The sequence below is a fragment of the Neomonachus schauinslandi genome, chromosome 4 (assembly GCF_002201575.2).
Source record: "Neomonachus schauinslandi chromosome 4, ASM220157v2, whole genome shotgun sequence".
Taxonomy (NCBI): Eukaryota; Metazoa; Chordata; class Mammalia; order Carnivora; family Phocidae; genus Neomonachus; species Neomonachus schauinslandi.
The window spans coordinates 128,277,937-128,300,455 of NC_058406.1; the positions used below are offsets into that span (position 1 = coordinate 128,277,937).

General features: G+C 37.5%; 1 pseudogene across 1 annotated transcript; it reads right to left on the minus strand.

Annotated features, from left to right (window-relative positions):
• Positions 1–5,302: 5,302 nt before the first annotated feature.
• Positions 5,303–6,912, minus strand: LOC110578804 (annotated as a pseudogene). Its single transcript, XR_002480197.1, has one exon. The product of XR_002480197.1 is annotated as a copine-1-like (transcript).
• Between the last annotated feature and the right edge of the window lie 15,607 nt (positions 6,913–22,519).

The following is a 22,519-nucleotide window of genomic DNA, read 5'->3' on the forward strand; positions in this document are numbered from 1 at the left end:
AGTGATATACTAGGAAACTATTTGTGATGATGACAATCCTGAAAGAGAAGGAACATGTGAGCATAATGTCATTACAGAGGGATGAAGGTTACTTTTGTAAAAATAGGACAAAGCAACTTGTTAAGTATGATAGACCCAAACAGATAAAAATGAATACACTCTTGGTGATAGCTATTTTACAAGGAAAGAATTCTCTATTTTCATATAACCTCGAAGAAGATTATATAGTGTTTAGGGTCATATACTCAGAAAAGGTATGATAAATATTATGACCTTTTAAAAGTATAGTTTAGTCATTGGGCTAATCTCAAGTGAAAAATGAAGTGATTTGTTCTATTAGACCCAAGAGATCACAAAACCTAATTTTCCATTGCTTCCTCAGGCATAATCTCCATGTCTGTTTTTGTAAGAAGCTAATTCTCTGAGGATGCTATTAGTAACTCACTTCTGCACTATTTGTCCCACACTGGAAATAGTGCAGGTGTTATAAATGTCACTGTGTTTCCAAAGTATAAACCTCCATTAATCTCTTATATTTATGGTTTATCAGGAAATAATGTCCTAAGTGGTAATAGGATATTATCAGGATAAGGTAAATAGGATACTGAGGGTTTTTTTAGGAACAATGTATACTTTCATGCCTCTGTGCCTTAGTGTGTGCTATTCCCTTGGCCCAGGTTCCTCTTTCTCTCTCTCTGCTATTGAATTTCTGCTTGTATTCAAGGCCCAGATCAAATATCAGCTCTCTGAAGCCTTCTCTGTATGTACTCCCAGGTAAAAAGCACTCTCTTCCTCCCCTTTGCTTATGCAAATATTTTAATACTTAACAGGCTCTGACCATGTGCCTCTCCCTAGTTCTGTGCCTGCTTCTCATCTGTCTACTCTACTACATTTCCAGCTCTTAAAAATGAACCCTTCTCATCTGTGCTTCTTCGATACTTGATACTGAGTGGCACACAGTAGCCATTCAATGAATGCCTATAGGTGTTGTTATTTTCCTGAAGGGTCACTTTGCTCCACCCATGCCTTTGTCAGTACCTGTCAATATGGATACCTCTTTGCAAATGTTTGTAGAATCGAATAGAATCCATTTACATGTAAGACAAATATTTGATGATTATTTTAATTTTCTTAACACTCTCCAAATGGCACTAATAATAGTAGGTTGATGCTTATTTCTGCTGCCATAGGCAGTCCATAATGGCACTTAGGAATGATTAATTGGCTTCAACTTTCTTCAGTAAAAGCCTATAAACTGAAACCACTATACATGTGTACTGGAACTGGACAATTAAGTAAATGGATGGTAGAAGGTGGCAGCCAGGTTTCTCACTGTTGGAGTGGGACATTACAGACAAGCAAGGGGAGAAGGCTAGAATGATCCATGTGATAATAGACTAGACCTAGAGACATCAGTGTGAACTAATGTGTAGCTTAATACAGAGATGGGTACACACACACACACACACACAAACGGGTTTGTTTGCACATATGTATTTCCTGGCTTTGTCAACTGAGAGGTCCTAGAAGTAAAACACCCCAGTATCAACAAGCACACCTAGTGCCCAGATTTTGATTTCTAATACCCTTCTCCAAAATAGCAACCAGGCATCCTTGGAGAAATGGCTAATTATAGAACTGGAGCAGAAAATATAAGATGAGCGCAGAGCATCTTACGGTGCCAGAAAGTTAGAAGTGCTCAAAAAACCAACAACGATGGGAATATGTCAAAGAGGCACAGAAGTCAATTAAAATAGCTCCCTATAGTCAAAGTGGCAATAATTTGAGCAATAGAATAAATTAGCATTGGATTATAACCCAAAGTATAAAATAAAATCTCTAAGTCCATACCAATATAAATAAATGATGGATAAATACATAGGCAGAAAAGACAAACTTTCTCTGTAGAAGAATTCCAGTGATTTATGTTACTCCATTCTCAAGAGGGAGGAACATCGTTCCTTGATCTTTAAGTGTGAGCTGTTCAGTGACTGCCTTCCCAAAAGTACGGTATGGAAAGGTGAGAAACTAGTGGAAACACCTGACAAACAGTACTTCAGGCAAGTGGTCAAGAGTAACATCAACAGCGCTAAGTCAGGTGGGTATTATGTCGTGATGAGAATGGCACTTTACCTTTGTGTGTCTCCTTTGATCTTTTTTGGGATCTTCTTTCCCAAAACCCATAACCCCAATTTAATTATGACAAAAATGCCAGAAAACCCCCAAACAGATACCTTCTATAAAATACCTGACCAGGATGCCTCAAACTTTCAAGATCATCAAAAATAAGGGAAGTCTGAGAAAGTGTCCTAGTCTAGAGGAATGTAAGAGAATGTGACAGCTAAAAGGAATCTGGCATCCTGAATGGAATCCTGGAACAGAAAAGGAACATTAGGTAAAACCTAAGGGAATCTGAATGAACTTTTGACTTCAGTTAATTTTTTAAAAAACCTGTAAGTACATAATGTAAACTTGTAAGTACGAGAATGCAGGGTAGGAACTGGCATGTAGTGGACATTTAATGTGTATTAGATAAAGGGGTGTGGGAATGATTGGCCCTCCCTTACATTTATGCTCCTCGTCCAAACACATATTAGGCCCATAATTATACAAACATATATACTTATATCCATAAATGTCTGTATATAGAATAAATACTAGTAAGTAAAAGTAGATAAGCAATTGTATACATTTCCGGCATATTAGTTTGACCTTATTTTCAGATCCTGAGCCCTTTATTTTTATTCTCCCTCTCTCATTTAATAGAATATAAGAATTTCTGCAGCCAAAGTGATGACCCAATATTGGCCTGTTGGCTTCTGCATTTCTGTAAAGCTTAGAGATAAAGATGTAGAGAAAACACCAAGCCACTCTATTGAGAAAACAACTGCCAAGTGTAGCTGCTGATTGCTTCTCTTAACATCCCAGTGGCAAATGGCCAAACATTCATTCGCATCTTTCATGGGGATGCTAGACCCACCACTTTTCACAATCCCTGACCACTGGCAGCTAATTCTATGTGTACTGAGGGATACAGATGGATGAACGAGCAAGTCAAGGCACTGTAAGAAATTGCACCTGAAATCAAGGAAAACTTAAACAAAGAGGTCTGGTTCAGCTGGACTTGAAGGATAAGGAGGTGTTCAATCAGGAAGAACGACCATACTAAAGGTTGAGAAAAAAGGGACACTTAGAAAAACAATTCATTCTGTGCTTCTACATGAGGACAGGGGGGAGAAGCCTAGGAATAGAATTACCCTGCTAAGGAAAAATCGAGGCAAAATGGCAAAATTGGTGAGGGTTGTTTTTGGTGCTTCCTGCTCTTAGGAGGTGAAGAGTGTTTAGGATCAGGTTTAAGACAACCTGAGTTTATAGCCCAGCTCTACTGTTTATGACTGAGTGAGCTACAGAACTTCTCTATGCTCCAATTTCTCATATGTCAGATGGGATAATAACAGTGCCTACCTCACCTGGTGAGAGAATCAATGAGCTATCATATACAGCAAACACTTTGAGTAGAGTGGGGCACATGAGCATTCAAGACAAGTTGTTTTTATGTTAGTGCTGTTTTTGATGATAATACAGGATAGTCCTGAGGTGGCATGGTCTCTCTTGGAGTGTATGTCTGCATTTTGGGACCTGCCATCAGACCATCAGTGGGACCTACCTTTGGCCGCATAGAGGCTACCTTTTAGGCTTTACCCCAGCATTGAAAATGAATAATCTTTGTCATAAAATCCTATCCTTCCTGAGTGAAGATGATATCTCTATCATAAAATAAGTTCCTACATGTTTTCAAACTAGTCAATACATATATTATATCATAGTGTTATATGTGAATTTCTAAAGTTGATGGATGAGAAATGCTAGAGTATCCACAACCCTGAAGGAGTACATTATTGTGAATAACTGCATCTTCCAGAGAGCTTAGGGAGCAGTACTTCAAGATTCAAAACTTCTAAAATTGTATCAATTTCAAAGGAATATTATTATATATGAAATACCCCTATTTTATCAACAGTACTTTTTTATTTATCCTTTGAGTTATAACTCTAATAACTGTTCCCTGTAATATTTCAAACTCTAAGGGGAAATTCATTTTGGCCCTATTGCAGACTAACAAAGAAAATTTCATTATTATAAATTCATAGAAATAAAGGATGAAATATAACCAAATTTGAAAAAATACACGACTGAGCTAGAAAAAAAGAGAAGGAAAATTTCTGGTGTTAGCTAGAGTTGCAGCAACCCAAGGGATGTAGAAATAGAGGGAGGGTCTAGGAACTGGGGTTTTAATCGACATGCCAGGATAGAACGTGTTACTTTGGGGCTCCATCCATTCACGGTGTTTACCTACAACTGAGACACCTGCATGTAACTGAGCTCTGGAAAGGCTGCCTCCCCCCCAACAACAACAACAAAAAAGAATTTGGAAAACTTGTTCTACCAGGGAAGTGATAAAAAGCTGTGGGTGAAGGAAATAAAAGTCTGAGCCATGTACCAGGAAATCTTACCAAATGCATAGTAAGGGAACCATCACAATAAGAAGTTAATGTCAAAAACTAGTCTGGATGTGGGCAAACACCTGGGACACCAGGCAGAAGCAAATGCACAACCTCTCTACATCATGCTTCAGCCCAAAGGACATGTGGTTCTTAAAAAAAAAAAAAATCCCCGTTGAAGATAAACTCACCTTCCAAAATAACAAGATGTATAAGGAAATCATTCGCCTTATACAAAAGTCAATGGACAGGAGAAAGATTAGCCAGATTGGACTTTCAGAACGTTTACAAAAGTAGTTGTATCTAGAATGTTAAACATGTTTTTAAAATGGAAACATTATAGGGCACCTGGGTGGTTCAGTCGTTAAGCATCTGCCTTCGGCTCAGGTCATGATCCCAGAGTCCTGGGATCGAGTCCCTCATCGGGCTCCCTGCTCAGCGGGAAGCCTGTTTCTCCCTCTCCCACTCCCTCTGCTTGTGTTCCATCTCTTGCTGTCTCTCTCTCTGTCAAATAAATAAAAAATCTTTAAAAAAAAAATGGAAACATTATAGGCAAAAACAGGATGTTCTGAGAAAATAAAACATATATATATATATTTTTTTTGGTTTTCACTGATCTTTATTAAATGAAGGATACCAGGGGCAAGCAGGAGGGATCAAGAGCAACAGCAGGAGCAAATACAAAAGTATAAAATGTAAAGTGCAGCACTGGGCAATGTGTGCAGGGACCATGCCCACAGGGACCTTGGGGACACAAGGCTGAGGACGAGCCATAGCCCACCCTCTAAGGGAATCTAGGCCTAAGGAGCCTGTGCAGGGCTCTTGGCTGGGGGTGGAAGTGGCTTGAATGGGGCCCAACCTTGGGCCTTGACATAGGAGACCAGTTGTGTGGGTACTTCTGCGAGCACAGTCTGTGCTGGTGTCTCCCGAGGGGCATTCTGGAAGCGGCAGTAGGGCAACAAACTGCACTATGTCATGGGCAGCTGCCTCCCCGGAGCATGCACACAGGGGTCCACCATCAGCATCCAGCTGCTCCCTGGCCTCGCAGTCAGCGCCCCCCACACCCACAACAATCACTGACATGGGCAGGTAGGAGGCACGCACCACAGCCTCACGTGTAGCCTCCACATCTGTCACAGCGCCGTCAGTCAGCGGCAGCAGCACCAAGTATTGCGAGGCGGTCCTCCGAGTACAGCCGGGTTGCCAACCTGGCCACATGGTTGATGATGGGTGCAAAGTTGGTGGGCCCATAGAGGCGAACTTGGGGCAGGGCTTGCGGTGAGCATCCACAATGCCCTGGATGCCTGGGCAGTAGGAGTTACTGGGGTTGAAGTTCAAGGCAAATTCACGGGAGACCTGCCAATCGGGGCATACCTGGGCCCCAAATCCAAATGCTGGGAATAGCTTGTCTGAGTCATAGTCCTGAATCACACTGCCCACACTCCACAGTGCTGTCAGGTACTCGTTGACCCCTGTTGGGCTCAGGTAGTGCAGGGAGTCCGGGGAGGAAGGCTCTCCATTGGAGCCCATAAAGTCAATGCCTACAGTGAAGTTGATTTGACAGCCTCCCATCCCATAGTCCAGGAATGAATACTGTGTTTCTACCTGGCAAATCTTGACACAAAAAAAGTTCTTGTAGCTTTTCTTTTTCTGCTGTTTCTCAGGGTGGATACATTCAAACAGCCGGGACTACTTGCAACTGGGCCAAGCTGGTGTAGAAGGTACCAATGAGATCATGTGAACCATCACTGTCATAGTCTGAGCATCGCACCTGGATGGGTGTGTTGGGGTCTCCCCAACAGAAATGCTGAAGGGGAACAGAGAAGCACTTCCATGTAGGGTTCAAGTTGTTCTTGATTACCTCAGATCTGTATGCCAGGTGCCATTTCCCATCACCCTGACAAAAGATCTCCAAGAACAGGTCCGATTTCCCCAGGATGTCCTTCTTATCTAGTTTTCTGGCCTCCACCTCCATGGTCACTATACAATTATCCTTCATCTCTTGAGCAGATACTGTGATGGTCCCCCACCCAGCAGGTTTTCCAGGCTTCAGCATCAAGGGTAGAGTTATTATCTGGCTGGACACAATCTGTCCTAGGGAACACTCAGCCCCTCCTAGGAAGTCATCATCCCCAGCTCAGGTGTCTTGTTGTCTATGTCATAAATGCCAAATCGGAGCTTCTGGACTGTTTCAAAGTGGTACTCAAGCTGCAGAGTCTTGGAGAACTCGGGGCTCGAGCAGTTCCGCACTCGCTCAGTTCGGTCAAGCTCAGCCCAGCTGCTCCCTCCCACATCCTGTAAAAGGACACAGAGTGGGTCAGACTTGGAGCCGATGTCCTTGTCAATGAGGTGGTCACAGGAAATGGATAGTTGAACCAAGGTCACGCAGTGGGTCATCTCTTTTGCCGCTTCACAAAATGGCTGACAGCCCGCTCAGCAGCTCCGAGTTCCAGAAGGGGAGGGACGGAATGGTAAAACATATTTTCTTAAATAAAAAAGAATATCTAGAAATAAAAATTTCAACTATTTGATATTAAAAACTGTGAATAAATCAGATTGTAGGTAAGAGAGAATATGTATCTAAGGAAATTCATTGTAATGCAGCACAGTGAGAAAAACAGAGAGAATATGTATCTAAGGAAATTCATTGTAATGCAGCACAGTGAGAAAAACAGATAAAAATATGACAGTTGTTAAAAGACGAGTAAAGAATCAAGAAGGAGACTGTATGTATAATGAACAAGAATATTAAGAGAGATGATAACTGATAAATATTCATTAAGTAAGACAGAAATCCTTAGATTAAACAAAAACCCCTAGTCTAGTTAGAATGAATAAAAATAAATTTGCACCTGGAAAAAATCTTAGTAAAAGTACGAAACATCAAAAACAATGAGAAGATTGTTAAAAATCACCCAGAGATAAAAGCTAGATTATCAGCAAAGGAATATTTGTGCTGATGGCTATTTTCTCAAACACAATAATAGAGGCTAAAAACCAAGGGTAAAGTCTACTACTGAGAGAAAATAGCTGTGATCCTCCAATTTTAAAAGTATCTAAACTACCATTTAAGAATTAGATTAAAAAATACATTTTTAGGCAAATATTTTTAAAAATACTAACAGATGGACTTCAGGAATAAGTAAAATGACTGGGAAGGAGTAGGATAGGATGTATGGAGAAGGGATGAACAAAGGCATCAGAAAACATCTGGTAAATCCAAATAAACATGCTGTAAAAATAAGAGCAAAGACTAATTTGGAGTGAGAGGATTTAAAAAGAAGGTGGAACTAAAATATTTCCCAGTCATGATATGGACCACAGGAAGAGCTGTAATTTGATTACAAGTGTTGTAAAATGCTTCTATAGTTCAAGCTGAAGCCACACCTTTTGATTATTATTAGCTCTTTAGATTCAAGAATGCATGTCAAAAATTTAAGAATAATTATTAAATAAATAAGAAAAGAATCTATAACTCTCAACCAGTTGATAGGTAAAATGGTGAGGAATAAAGAAAACTTGATCAATCCAATAGAAATGCTCTGTGATCCTACAATTCTGCTTCTTGCTACATAACCCAGAGAGACTCTGGCACATGCGCAAGATAAGATGTAGACAATGTATTCATTGCATCATTCATCTCCATCAAGAGCAGAATAAGTAAATTGTGGTAAGCTTATACAATAGAATATTATAGGCAATTAAAATGAATTAACTTCAGCAACATGGCTCAAGCTGAAAAGGAATGTTGAGTATAAAAAAGTAGAATGGTAAAAATGATGCCATTTATGTAAACTTAAATACACCAAAAGAGATCTGGGATGTTTATGAAAGCACAGCTTTCACCTGAAAGCACAGGTGAACTATAAAATCATGCACAGGAAGGATTTATCCCCATTTTAAGATGATGGTTATCTCTGGGGAGAGTGGGAGGAGGAGTGGGAACAGGGAGGTGGGTAAATGGCTTTAGGTCTATCTATGACACTTAAATCCTTTTGTAAAAAGAGAGCTGCAGGAAATATGACAAAATATTGACATTTGATATATCTAAGTGATGGAAAGACAGGTATCAGTTATATTTTCTGTACTTTTCCATATGTTAAAGTTATTAATTTTAAAATATTAAAAAACAATTCAAATAATTTATAAGCATACAAATCAATCTTCTGTCCCTCTCTTCTGGCAAATATTATCTTTCCATATTTCCTTTTGCTTGTGCAAGAATACGTATTATTCTGGAACTTCTTTTGACTCAGTATATTATAGAGAATTTCTTTTTTAAAACATTTTATTTATTTTAGAGGGAGAGAGAGAGCATGAGCGGGGCACGATGGGGGCAGAGGGAGAGAGAGAAGCAGACTCCCCACTGAGCAGGGAGTGTCCCAGCAGGGCTGACCCCAGGACTCTGGGATCGTGACCTGAGCCAAAGGCAGATGCTTAACTGACTAAGCCACCCAGACACCCTTAGATAATTTTTTCCAGCCAATGCACATGGATTTACTTCATTCTTTGTATTTTTCCACAGCATGGATGTATCATAATTTTACCCACTGATTACCATATTAGTTAGATTTCCAGGAATGTTTTCATTTGTTGGTTTGTTTGTTGTTTATTTGGGGAGAAACTGCTACTAAAACAATTCTCTTACAAGTTGCGGCCCTCTTACTTTTGTTAGATATATTCCCAGAAGTGAGACTTTGGGGTCAAAGAATATATATATTTTCCTTTTTCATAAATATTATGAAATTGCTTGCAATGATAACTGTAATATTTTATAGTCCCAACAATTGTGTTTGAGAATGACGGTTTCATGTATCCTGGCCAGCCCAGAAACTATCAATCTTTTCCATCTTTGGCATTCTAAATTATTGGTTTTTGTTTTGTTTTTTGCATTTCCCTAACAACTTATAAATTTGAACATCTTTTATATGTTCACTGGACATTTGTGTTTTCTCCTTTGAGAATTGCCTATTAATATTCTTTGCTCTTATAAAAATAACTTCATAATTTCTATATAACTCACTCATTTGCCCAGTAAACATTTATAGAGCTGTAGTGAGGGTCTGGGACTAAGCACCAATGGCAATTAAGATACAGATTGGGGGCACCTGGGTGGCTCAGTTGGTTAAGCCTCAGACTCTTGGTTTAGGCTCACGTCATGATCTCAGGATCCTGGGATCGAGCCCCATGTCAAGCCCCACATCAGGCTCCATGCTCAGTGGGGACTCTACTTGAGGGTTCTTTCTCTCCCTCTCTCTCTGCCCCTCCCCCATTCATGCTCTCTCTCTCTCAAATAAATTAATCTTAAGAAAAAAAGATATAAATTGTACCTTCAAGGAGCTTCCCATCTAGTACAGAGATTTAGTGATAAAGTGCTACAAACACTGCAAGAAATGTCTGTCTAAACAGAGTGCAATGAGCCACCTTTGGAGACCCAAGAAGGATAGAAAACCTTAATCCAGCATGTTGATGCTTCTATTGGGTCTTGGATTGAGTAGGTATTGGCCAGGCATTTCCCAAAGCTTGGGATCTGTGCAAAAGGAAGGCAATGCAAGTAGAAGAAACTGTGTATAAATCATGCAGATATGAACAATGTAGATTAGTGCTCAGGAGTCATGCCACTGAGATAGGAAATCAGGAGGAGTTGTAGCTTCCTTAAGAGAATGAGGAAGAGAAAGTTGAAGTGCCTATAGATTATCCAGCTGGAGACATCCAGTGCATAGTCGGGTAAGTATGTCTGGAGTGCAGAAGAATGGTCTGTTAGAAATCCATTCTTGAGAGACATCTACATATAGGTAGCAGTTTGTCGTTCATTATACCAATTTTGAAGCTCCACCAGCTCTCTGGGGTTTCTGGTTATGTGGGGCAGTTTGTTAGCAAACTAAATGGCTTCCAACTGCTATTTTTTTAAAGCTTTTGTCCTTACTTTATTGTATATATTTTTAAATGTCTCTGCCCTTGCTTTAAAACTCATTCTTAATGCTGTGAAATACCTCCTATTATATTCCTTTTTCTGCCTACTTACTAAAAAGCTCTGTACATAGAGATTGGCTACTCCTCCCCCAAATTTGGGATTATGTGTGTATACTATTAATATATCCAACAGGAGGGGTATGAGGAGCTGTCTTGGTAAAATCCTGAGACGTGGAAGTGTTGTCTTTTTAAAAAAGTTTTTACTTAAATTCCAGTTAGTTAACATACAGTGTAATATTAGTTTCAGGTGTACAATACAGTGATTCAACACTTCCATACGTCACCCAGTGCTCATCACACGTGCACTCCCCCCCCCTTTTTTTTTAACAAGGGAGATTTTGTTTATTAATCAGTTTACAAAAAGTACAGTCTGGTCATCCTAGTTCTTCTTCCCTCTATTTGTCTTTTTTTTTAAAATTTAATTTTATTATGTTATGTTAGTCCCATACAATACATCATTAGTTTTTGATGTAGTGATCCACGGTTCATTGTTTTCATATAACACCCAGTGCTCCATGCAGTATGTGGAAAAATGAAGGGGGGGAAATCAGAAGGAGAGATGAACCATGAGAGACTATGGACTCTGCGACACGTGCACTCCTTAATCCCCATCACCTGGGGGATTTAATCCATTCCCCCCACCCACCTCCCTTCTGGTAACCATCAATTTGTTCTCTATAGTTAAGAGTCTGTTTCTTCATTTGCCTCTCTCTCTTTTTTGCTCCCTTTGCTCATTTTTGTTTGTTTGTTTCTTACATTCCACATGAGTGAAATCATATGCTATTTGTCTTTCTCTGACTGACTTATTTCACCTAGCATAATGCTCTCTAGCTCCATCCATGTTGTTGCATATGGTAAGATTTCTTCCCTTTTTATGGTTGGCTAATATATATATGCCACATCTTTATCATCAGTCAATGGACACTTGATCTGATTCCATAATTTGACTATTGTAGATAATGCTGCTATAAACATTGGGGTGCATGTATCCCTTTGAGCTAGTATTTTTGCATTCTTTGGGTAAATACCCAGTAATGTGATTGCTGGATCTTAGGGTAGTTCTCTTTTTAACTTTTTGAGGAACCTCTATACTGTTTTCCAGAGTGGCTGCACCAGTTTGCATTCCCACCAACAGTGCAAGAGAGTTCCCCTTTCTCCACATCCTCACCAACACCTGTTGTTTCTTGTGTTGTTGACTTTAGATATTCTGACAGGTGTGAGGTCATATCTCATTGTCGTTTTGATTTGTATTTCCCTGATGATGAGTGATGTTGAGCATCTTTTCATGTGTCTGTTGGCCATCTGTATGTCTTCCTTGGAAAATTGTCTATTCATGACTTCTGCCCATTTTTAATTGGATTATTCATTTTTGGGGGGTTGAGTATTTTAAGGTCTTTATATATTTTGGATACTAAGGAGTTGTGTCTCTTAAGAAGTTTGTAATTTACATCCTGATTCTTGTGTGTTTTCCAGGATAGGTTAAGGGGTCAGATACTTGAGTTCTGGATCATTGAAACTTTGCTATGTTTATAGACTTAGACAAAATATCAGCATTTTTAATTGTCTTCATTTTACAAATAAGTTATTTATGAATTGAATTTTTCAAGAAAATCATTTAAGCAAATGATTTACATTTTCATTTCAGACACACTTTAAGATGAATATTTAATAGCTCTATTTCTCTCATTTTAGCTTCAAGATATTCTTTATCAAGCAGTTTATGATCTAGGACTAACAATGAAATGCAGATGGCATCCTCACTATTTAAAAGATGTCCATCACTGAATCCATAGTAAATTGAGTAATATTTTGTAATCAAATCAGTACCCCAAATTATTCTGATTTGTGAATTCTAATCTGATCTCACAATTTGTTTTTATTTGGCATTGCACTTTGTATTTCACTTTACAATGTCAAAATAAGATATGCATGTGGTTGCAAAGTCAAATAGACTGAAGAGTCTGCTGCTGCATCTTTCCAATCCACCAGTTTGCTCTTTAGACGCAACCCTTTAAAAATGTTTGTTTCTAGTTCCTTTGTGATGCCTCAACAATCTCTTAACTTGCTCACTAGTGCTCACTGCTCATTAGTGTTTGTGTTTTCATAACAGTTTTAGACAGTGTCTATTAACATCCTACTGATAGATGAAGATTTATCTCATATATATCCCTTACTTCACCTTCCCTTTTTCCTTACCTCCCCATCCTTTATCACTATTTACACTTCTACTGGATGCCTCTGCAATTGTAAACAACTTATTAAATCTCCACTTCCTAGCCCAACAAGTATCTGGCCCACAGCCAGTATCTCTTGACCTCCACTAGAAAAGCTCAAGACAGCAATACACCACTTTTCTATCCATCTCTTCAACTCCAACCCATCTCCTTATTTCATATCTTTTATGTTATAAAGATGGATATAACCTTTACATTCTTTCTTGTAATACAATTAAGTCCCTGATTTGTCTATGGGTTAATTTTTGTAATTGAAGTTCATTGAACAATTTAAAATTTACAATATTACAAATATGTAAATTTTGTTTCCTGCAGAGCCAAGTTGTGTGATTGGATTCTATGTTTTCTACAGATCCAATGTCATGAGTACTGTGCCATTCAAAGGAAACATTCCTATAGTCAGGTCCAAATGGATTCTCCTTTCTCTGTTCCATCACATTCTTTACCATATTCCCAATCTTATCAAGACTCTCATTCTATCTAATCAATTAAATCTCCTTCCCTCCCTAAGTCTGGATTGGGAAACCTTGGCCCCTTGCTCATATCTGGACTAGTTACTCTTTATGTCTCAGTAAAACTACGATTTAGGGATTATATACCATTGATCTTCTGGTTTGGCACTTCTATCTCCTAAAGTCTATCTTGTCTTTTTCATGGTTTAGTTGGAACACTTCTTTAAATAACTTTAAAAGTTGGTGAGCATCATAAAAACAGATACACAGACCAATGGGATAGAAGAGAGAGCCCCAAACAAACCCTCACATACATGGTCAAATGATTTTTAACATGGGGGTCAAAATCATTCAATGGAAAAAGAATAGTCTTTTTAACCAGTAGTGCTAGGAAAACTGGACATTACATGCTAATAATGAAGTTGGACCCTTATCTTACATCACATGCAAAAATTAATGGATCAAAATGAATCAAAGATCTAAACATAAGAGCTAAAACTATTAAATTCTTAGAAGTAAACATACAAGGAAAGCTTCATCACATTGAACTTGGAAAGACACCAAAAACATAGGCAATAAAAATAGATAGATGTCATCAAAATCAAAAGCTTTAGAATATCAAAGGGCCCTTTCTACAGATTGAAGGCAACCCACAGAATGGGAGAAAATATTTACAAATCATCTGATCAGGTATTAATATCCAGAATATATAAAGAACTCCTACAACTCAACAACAAAACAAACCAATTAAAAAATAGGCAAAGAAAAAAAAAAACATAGACAAAACCAAAGAGTTACAATAAAACCTTATATTTCAAATGGGGAAGAAAAATAGGCAAAGAACTTGAACAGGCAGTTCTTCAAAGAAAATACACAAATGCTTGATAAACACAGGAAAAATGCTCAACATCACTAAGCCTTAAGGAAATGAAAATCAAAACCACAATGTGATACTACTTCATACCCTAGGATGGCTATTATAAACAAACAAACCCCAAAATAAAACGTATTGGTGAGGATGTGGAGAAATTGGAATGCTGTGTGTTGCTGGTGGGAATGTAAAATAGTGCTGCTGTGGAAAACAGTATGGCAGTTCCTTAAAAAAATTAAACATATACCAGAAATTCCACTTCTGGGTATTATCCAAAAGAGTTCCATTGAGTTCAATGGAACATTATTCAGCCATTAAAAGGGATGACATTTTGATACATGATACAACAGGGATGGACCTTGAAAACAAGTGACATAAACCAAACACAAAGGTCAAATATTGTATGATTCCTCTATGAGGTACCTAGAATAGTCAAGTTCATAAAGGTAAAAAGCTGAATAGTAGTTACCAGGGTCTGAGGGAAGGGAGCAATGAGTATTTGTTGATTAATATGTATAGAGTTTCAGTTGGGGATGATGAAAAAGTTCTGGAGATGAATAATAGTGATGGTTGCACAACAACTGAATGTACTTAATGCCACTTAATTATATATTTAAAAATGGTTAAAATCATAAATTGTATATTATGTCTATTTTACCACAATAGACAATTACAATTATATGGAAAAAATAAAGTAAGCTACTTAGAATATTTTAAAATAATAAATGAAAACATTTGACTTCTTGAAAGTCTAAAAATCTCTTTAATTTTCCCTCAGATTTTATTGATAGTTTAGCCAAGTATAGAATTCTAGGTTTAAAATAGTTTGATTCAGAAATCTGAAGACTTTTTGCCAGTAAGAAGTCTAATGACAACCTGATTCTTGTTCCAGTTCTCTCAAAAGTTCCTAGAAATTTAACATGTGCTCTTAAACTAAGACATACCTATTGAAGACCTAAGAAATTCAATGGCCTTTCCCCTTATGTTTTAAATTACAGATAAAGCTTCAAACATAAGTTATAGGCATCTGATCTGTTAAGAACAAAGATTGGTTATGGTATTTAAAAATAACTCATTCTCACAAACTTCAGAGTTCTGCAACTAAGTAACCATGCATATCAAATTATTAAGAAAAGATTTTCCATATGTATTCCAACAAGGAGTTTGAATCCTATATGGGTACTTGTTTCTTTTTATGTTATGTTACAATTTAGAAATAGTGAAGTCCCACTGCTTCATCAAGCACTATAGATCCTAATATAAAAAATAGCATGAAACACCATGAAACTAATCACTGACTGAAAAGACAAAAGCACTGTTGGGGCTGATTTTATCAAGGGAAACTGTGCAATATCTTTTGATACTGGAAATTTAATTAAAAGGACTATGTATTTCGATTTTTCATTTTTTTTTTCCTTACATGGGAAGACTGTCAAGCGTGAAGGTTTAAATACAAACCAGAGATAATTAAACTATATAATCAAAGCTAGACTTTTGAGTAAATTTTTTTCATATCCTTATGCTCTGAGTTCATTTTCAGTAAAAGGAAGGCTAGTGATATTAACTTAGCCGAGTTGTCCTCTGAGTATCCTGTATACATAATAGACATTCCAATCCAGACATTTATAAGCTTATTTATTTATATAATACTGCTTTTGTATTACTTATTGTTACCAAAGAAACATAATCTTCTTTTCTGCAACCAGAAAGTCAATGATGAATGCCCCTAAATGATACCAAGCAACATAAACAATATTACTGATCATTACGTGTTCCTTAATTCTGTTTACAATCTGTGGGTATTTTCAGATTGTTGATTTCTGAATTTGAATTGAATTATCTTTGCTCCATAAAAGCCATACAAGGTTTGGGGCCTAATTTTTGCATCTCACACCCCAGCAACACAGTGAGCAAGGTATGTTCCCATACCTGAATACAGAAACACAGCAAGGTCTCCACAGGGGGGCTTCCTCACTACCATTCCCTTGTTGGTCCTTAGGGCTCCAAGCACAATGCATGCTTTTGTTCTGCAACAGTCTATTGAATTTTCTGCCTACTGGATTTAGTTTCATTTGATGTAATGCTATTACTTTTTTCCTGTGGTCAATGTTGTCTTACACATTTAGTAAACAGTCAAATTACATTATTTTGTTTTATGGAATTTCCACCTGCTTTTGAAATCTGGCAGCACTGAGACCAGAGGAAAAAAAGGGACAATAGCAGTTAAATGCACCTATCTTAGAGGGTTCACTGCATTTTGTACTGTTATTTTCTTTGTACCTATAGCCCTTCTTGGAAATGGGAATTCACCCCACCACTACTTAGTTGTTAAACTCTCATCCCACCATAAACATAGACCCTCATCTTATTTTTTTTGTGTGTGGAGACTTATAAACCTATAGTATATCTCACCAAATCTAAAGAATACTGTAATTTAAGAAACAGGACACATATGTCACTTTTAACATTTTATATTCATGTGGTATTTCATATCTTATGAATTATATTTTATGTATTTAATCATATTTGACTTCAAAGAAATCCCATGAGAAGAAAATTATTAGTCTTATTTTACAGGTGAGAAAACAGAAGCTCAGAGTGGTAAAGGGATTTGCCTAAGGTCACATAGCTATTGACTGTCAAGGCCAGGAAGTTAGCCCAGCCGTCAAACCAAGCACATGCTTTTGCAAATATCTAGCACCTACTCTTCTTCCCTGAGGTTTTTACCCACATATCACGAGGGGAGCAAGTTAAAAAGAAAGCAACAGTTCACAGGACTCTCAGGTCAAGTGTTTCAGCATGTCATATTTCAGATTAAGTGAGGAAAACAGCCCATAGCCTGACAATCCCCGCCTTCCTCAGGCTTGCACCAACCTACACTGTCAACCTTATTACTCTCTATCATGTCGCATGCACTTTTGGTCTAGCAACTTCTTTCCTAAGAAATGTTAAAAATGTAAATTGTTACAAAAATTTTGTTACCAATTAATTTTGACTAAGTCCCCACTGTGAGTAAGCTACTTAGAGGACACAAAGAGAAAAAGAAGAACTTATATTTACTGAGAGTAACTTACATTACCTCTGTGGTTGATATCTTTACATGTATTATCTTAATTAACCTTTAATACACCTTTCAAGATAGTTATATTCTCTTCCTTTTTGCAAACAAGAAACCTGAAGCTTAGAGAAGCTAAGTAACTTCCCCATTCTCATGACAATGTCCTCAGTTTGTTTTGAACTTCATAGATTATTGTAATTTCAAAGCTAGTGATTTTTAATTTTATCTTTTCCAAATTTCTCTTAAGTTGCTTATGATCTAATTATAGAGAAACAGATGTCCTTTGAAACTCTATTTGAAAAGTAATTGTAAAATAGCACTTAATACACTTATTACATTAGAAATCCAATATAATATATGATAGATGAAAGTATGTCTATTCTAAATGCTACCATTTTCTAGGAAAAAAGAGTAGCAGATAATGTGGTATAGTCATGAGAGAACAAAAGCTCTTCTGCCTACAATAGTCAAGAAAGTTACTTCAGGGAGTACGTGGGATTTAAGTGAGGTTTTTCCAGAATTCTCATTGATGGAGAAGGAAGGAGAGGGTATTTCAAGATAAGAACATGGTGTGGTTGGAAGAGTGAACTGGGCAAGGCCGAATCTCTGAGGGAAAGTGACTATACGAATGAGTGTGGGGAATGAGGGTGGAAACAAGAGGTAGAGTCAAATCATGGAAAGGTTTGAACCTTAGGCTAAGGGGCTGGACATTTATTTCATAGGCAGCAGGGAAAGATTTTTGAACCCAGGTTGATAGTAGTGTTTGGGGAAGGTGAGAGTGGGAAAGTGTTCATATTGGAGGGAACTGTGGAAATGGGGCAGAGTATGAGGCCGTGTGTGTATGTGTGTGTGTGTGTGTGCACTTTCAAGACTGGGTTAGAAGCCATTATGAAAGAAAATTCATAGTACTTGTTTAAGTAGCTGAATGTGGGGGGGGAGCAAGCCATGAGTTAAAGTATGGCTGCCAAAGCTTTGATGCAGACAATGGAAAGAAGAGTGGTCAGGCATGGTGATCAGGGGGTAGAACTATCTCAGATGAATTAATTTGAGGTAATGGCAGAATATCCAAGTGAGAAAATCCAATACACAGTTGGAAATATAACACTATTTGCAATGATAAAGGATTAGAAAATGTGGCTTGAGGAGTCATCTGCATATGGACGAAGTCTTAGGGACAGCACTGGTCATGGCAGGAGGAAAAGGTGGAAGCATCATGAAGGAGAATGTGGTCAACTTCGATTCTGGCTTTCCTAATTTCATCATTTCCATGCAACTTTCTAAGGGGTAACCCCACTTGTGATGGAAATTATTACACATTTTTAGCCACTAAAACTGTTCCTCTAGCTGTGATGGATATAAAATTGTTCATAAAGTGTGATAGTGTGAAGGAAAGAAGGAACGGATATCCAATAGGAATGCTGAAAACTTTGTGAAATCCACACATTTCTTAAGGAAAAAATGAATGACTTTATACAGAAGTCATTTACTCTGAGATAGTCAAGTAAGTTTTCATTTAGACAGGAGACTTATTAGAATTTTAATTCTCTAAATCATAAATAATTTTGGGATATAGCAATGGAACAGGCAGTCCAAATATTTAACAAAGTCAATGTTTATTACTTGATATACTACATATTTTCAACATAAAATGGGTCCCCAAGATATATAATGTACCTTATTATTTAAATGATCAAAGAAGGGCACCTGGGTGGCCCAATCCGTTAAGCATCTGACTCTTGATTTCAGTTCAGGTCATGATCTCAGGGTTGGGCTGCCTAGATGTTGGGCATGGAGCCTGCTTGAGATTCTCTCTCTCCCTCTCCCTCTGTCCATCCCCACCCTCTCTACAGAAATTTAAAAAAAAAAATTGACCAAAGAAAGTATCACAGTTCTTAGGTGCCCATTGCTTTAGTGAGTTTTATTAGGAAAGAATCTCTAATGTACTTTTTTTTTCCTTAAGAGTGTGAGAAAAGTTACTCTTTATCATGAACAAGTTACATTCTTTAAGTCTCTTTTTTGTTTTGTTTCACTTTTTTTGTTTTAAAGAGGGGCTTACTAAATACTTTGAGAACCTTCCCTATCTTGTAAAATGATATTTTAAAAATAGTGCAGTTATCTTTAACCTCATTCTTTGATGATATTTATTTTAAGTCACTGATTATTATCTCAACGTTACCTCCAGTCCTACTTCTGTGATCACTTTTTAGACACGGGATTTCTCTATCTCTGTTTCCTTATCATTTCACTCTAGTAGTACAATTTAAATGTTCCTCTTCCTATTTTCCTCTGTAATTATTTGTGTTACTCTTTTCCAAATTCCCTCATCTGGCCACATTCTTCTGGTAATAAAGTGTACAGAGTGGATTGTAATTTTCCAGGTCAAATCTTAACAGAGTCATTTAATGTCAACAGCCACATTTATCAAATGGGGATGCCAGGAGTACTTCATAGTTCTGTGAGCCAAACAATAATATTGTCTACGGGCACTCAAGTCTCATGCTTCAGGGAGTAAACTGGAGATCTGTAAAGAGACAGCAAAGTGTGTCTTCCTTCCTCGGAATTCACATTTCAGCTGATTCAATTTATCCACTTTTTTAAGTGTGTGTGTGTGTGTGCTAATCTCTAGTTCTACAATTATTGGTAATTGCCATAGGCAACATAGAGAATTACATAAGCCAATAACCTTACTGTATAACTGTATTGAAAGTCTTGTGCCCGGTAATAAGCTCTCTTGAGCTTGTCGTTCTTAATAGGTAAATTTCATTTTTAAAAAATTATTTTATTTTATTTATTTATTTTTAAAGATTTTATTTATTTATTTGACAGAGAGAGACAGTGAGAGAAGGAACGCAAGCAAGGGGAGTGGGAGAGGGAGAAGCAGGCTTCCCGAGGAGCAGGGAGCCTGATGCGGGGCTCAATCCCAGGACCCTGGGATCATGACCTGAACTGAAGGCAGACGCTTAATGACTGAGCCACCCAGGTGCCCTGGTAAATTTCAATTTATGTATTAGATAGAAACATGCTCTTTTCAATTATTTCATAATATCCTATAGGATGCCCTTCAAAATTTCAAATGAACTTTGTGCAAAAGGATGAACTTTCAAGCTTTCTCCTGGGACTATAAGAATTAGAAATGTTTTAAATTAATGAAATCTGTAATAGAGAATATGATGGGCCTTGCACTAGATTTCTTTTGTGTCACTTGTTATCAAAGGCAGTTGTCACAATGATTGCATTTGGTAATTTCAAAACAGTCTAAGGGAAGGCCACACTCCTCTTTGTGTGTACTCTAACTAGCTAACCCCACCTGGTACCAGGGATGCACACCCACAGCTAATATCAGGGACTAGTTTTGGAGGGAAACACAAGTAGTGAAAGAGGGATCAAGAGAGATTCTCTAATGCAGATGAGATTTTTATCCCCCTACTCCAATTAGCATGAACCACAGAAGACATGTGGTTTCGGTTTTTGTTGCTGTCCTCAGGAGAGGTTAGTTTTCTGTTGCCCTCACTTCCTTATGTGGGAGAAAGGAATATGATGGGATGAGTCACCGCTAACTTAAAGCTCATGAAGATTTACTTCCTTAATGATGCCAACATGTCTGTCAATGCAGTGCCATGTGAACTGATCAACAGCTAGGGCAGTGAGGTGACTTACAGCAGGAGCAGAAAGTCCAATTAAATTGCTTTTGTGCCGGTTAGACTGATTTACCAGGCTGAATTTCCATCTTTTCTCCCATGTGTGATCATCGCTGTGAGCAATGTGATTAGCTAAATCAAATATGAAATAAGACAAATTCTAAGACCTACTTGGGTCTGGTTTAGTTATGCATAGAGTAGAGGTGGTGGCTGGGGGTGTAAGAAGTAGTCATTTCAAAATTTTTGTTTCTATATTTTAAATTCCAGGCAAAGTCACTTGTTCTTGTGTTCCAAAACATACCGTGTTTGTTGAAACAAGTCTTCATTTTTTTTTTTATTGAAAAGGATTAGATTAATAAATAGAACCAAACACATAAAATGCACATTGACAATATTTAACTTCAAATGATATATGTGGCATAATAATATATATTATATGAAGTAAAATAGTGAATATGTGCCATAATTAGCATATATTATTCAATTCCATAAACTGACAATTTGCTGGCAGTTAAGCAACCTGAAGGTTAGAGTTATTGAAAAAAACATCATTCTTCCATTTCAGTAATATATTTTAACGAAAATGTGCTTATATTTGAGTTTGTATTCCTTCTCATAAGTGTCTATCAATTTTCACTAGTTATATTTATTCATTTTTAATACTTAATGCTTTTCAATAATTACTATGTTAAATTCTTGATGTAATTTTAGTGAATATACAATGTTAGGGTGCTTTTAAAAAGCTCTGATTTTACATTTATTACCATAATATATTTTATTTAGAACAAAACATTAAAGCGTGGTCTTGATTAGGAGTAAGAAATGATACTTTTAAGGCTACAGATCCTAGTAATGACTAATATTTCTGCTTGATACTGCAAAGAAGGTTTTAAAGGTTCAAGAGTGCCAATTACTGGGAAGACCAAGAAATATGGCAGCATATTTTTTTGTCATTTGAGAAATCATGGACCTATTGGAAGTCTGTCTCTGTTAATATTCTGTCAGGTCAGACTTTATTCTCAGAAGGGAACAAAGGCACTGCTAGAATATCTACCACAGTTTAAAACCAATTGCTTCGTTGAGTCCTAGATCTACACAGAAATTTTTCAGAAAAGACTGTGGTAACTAATTTAATTTTGCTTGTGGTGGTTGTGGTCTTGGCTTCTGACAGACAAGGTCCTTGCCTGGCCATGAGAGACATCTTACATCATTATATGCACTTTTTGCTTATAATGATGTGAAGTCTGGGGCTGAGAATAATGCCCTCGTATTTGCAAAGAGTGCTCTTTTCACTTGTGATGGGTTGTACTTCCTCTACTATTGGAGATTATTCCATTTCCTACTTACCCAAAACCCAGATTATTCTAAGAGCCCCAGAAGCTTTCTGATCTACCACACTGGTGGTATGTTCACAATATGGAGCTGTTTAGTCCTTTTGGGTGGAGAGTGATTCACATGGGTACCTTCCCTATGTAAGCCTGAAAGCCTTTATCCTAGTCCATGGCGACATGCCTCATCCCAAATGAATCCAGGCTTGTCAGGTCAAATCTCTGACAAATGTCATGCAGACAACTAGTGAGTGGTGTGGGTGGGGCAGCATCAGTCTACCTATTGGGGAAACAAAAGGTGTATGTCCTACCTCCGTCCCCCCTTAGGATCAGGAACACATTCTTTTCTTCTCTTCTCTTTCCTTTTCTTTTCTTTAGGTAGATGGTGTTTGGCAGCTCCCACATTTATCTTAACCAGATTTCCATCCTGAAAATTAAAAATAATATTTTATACGATATTTTC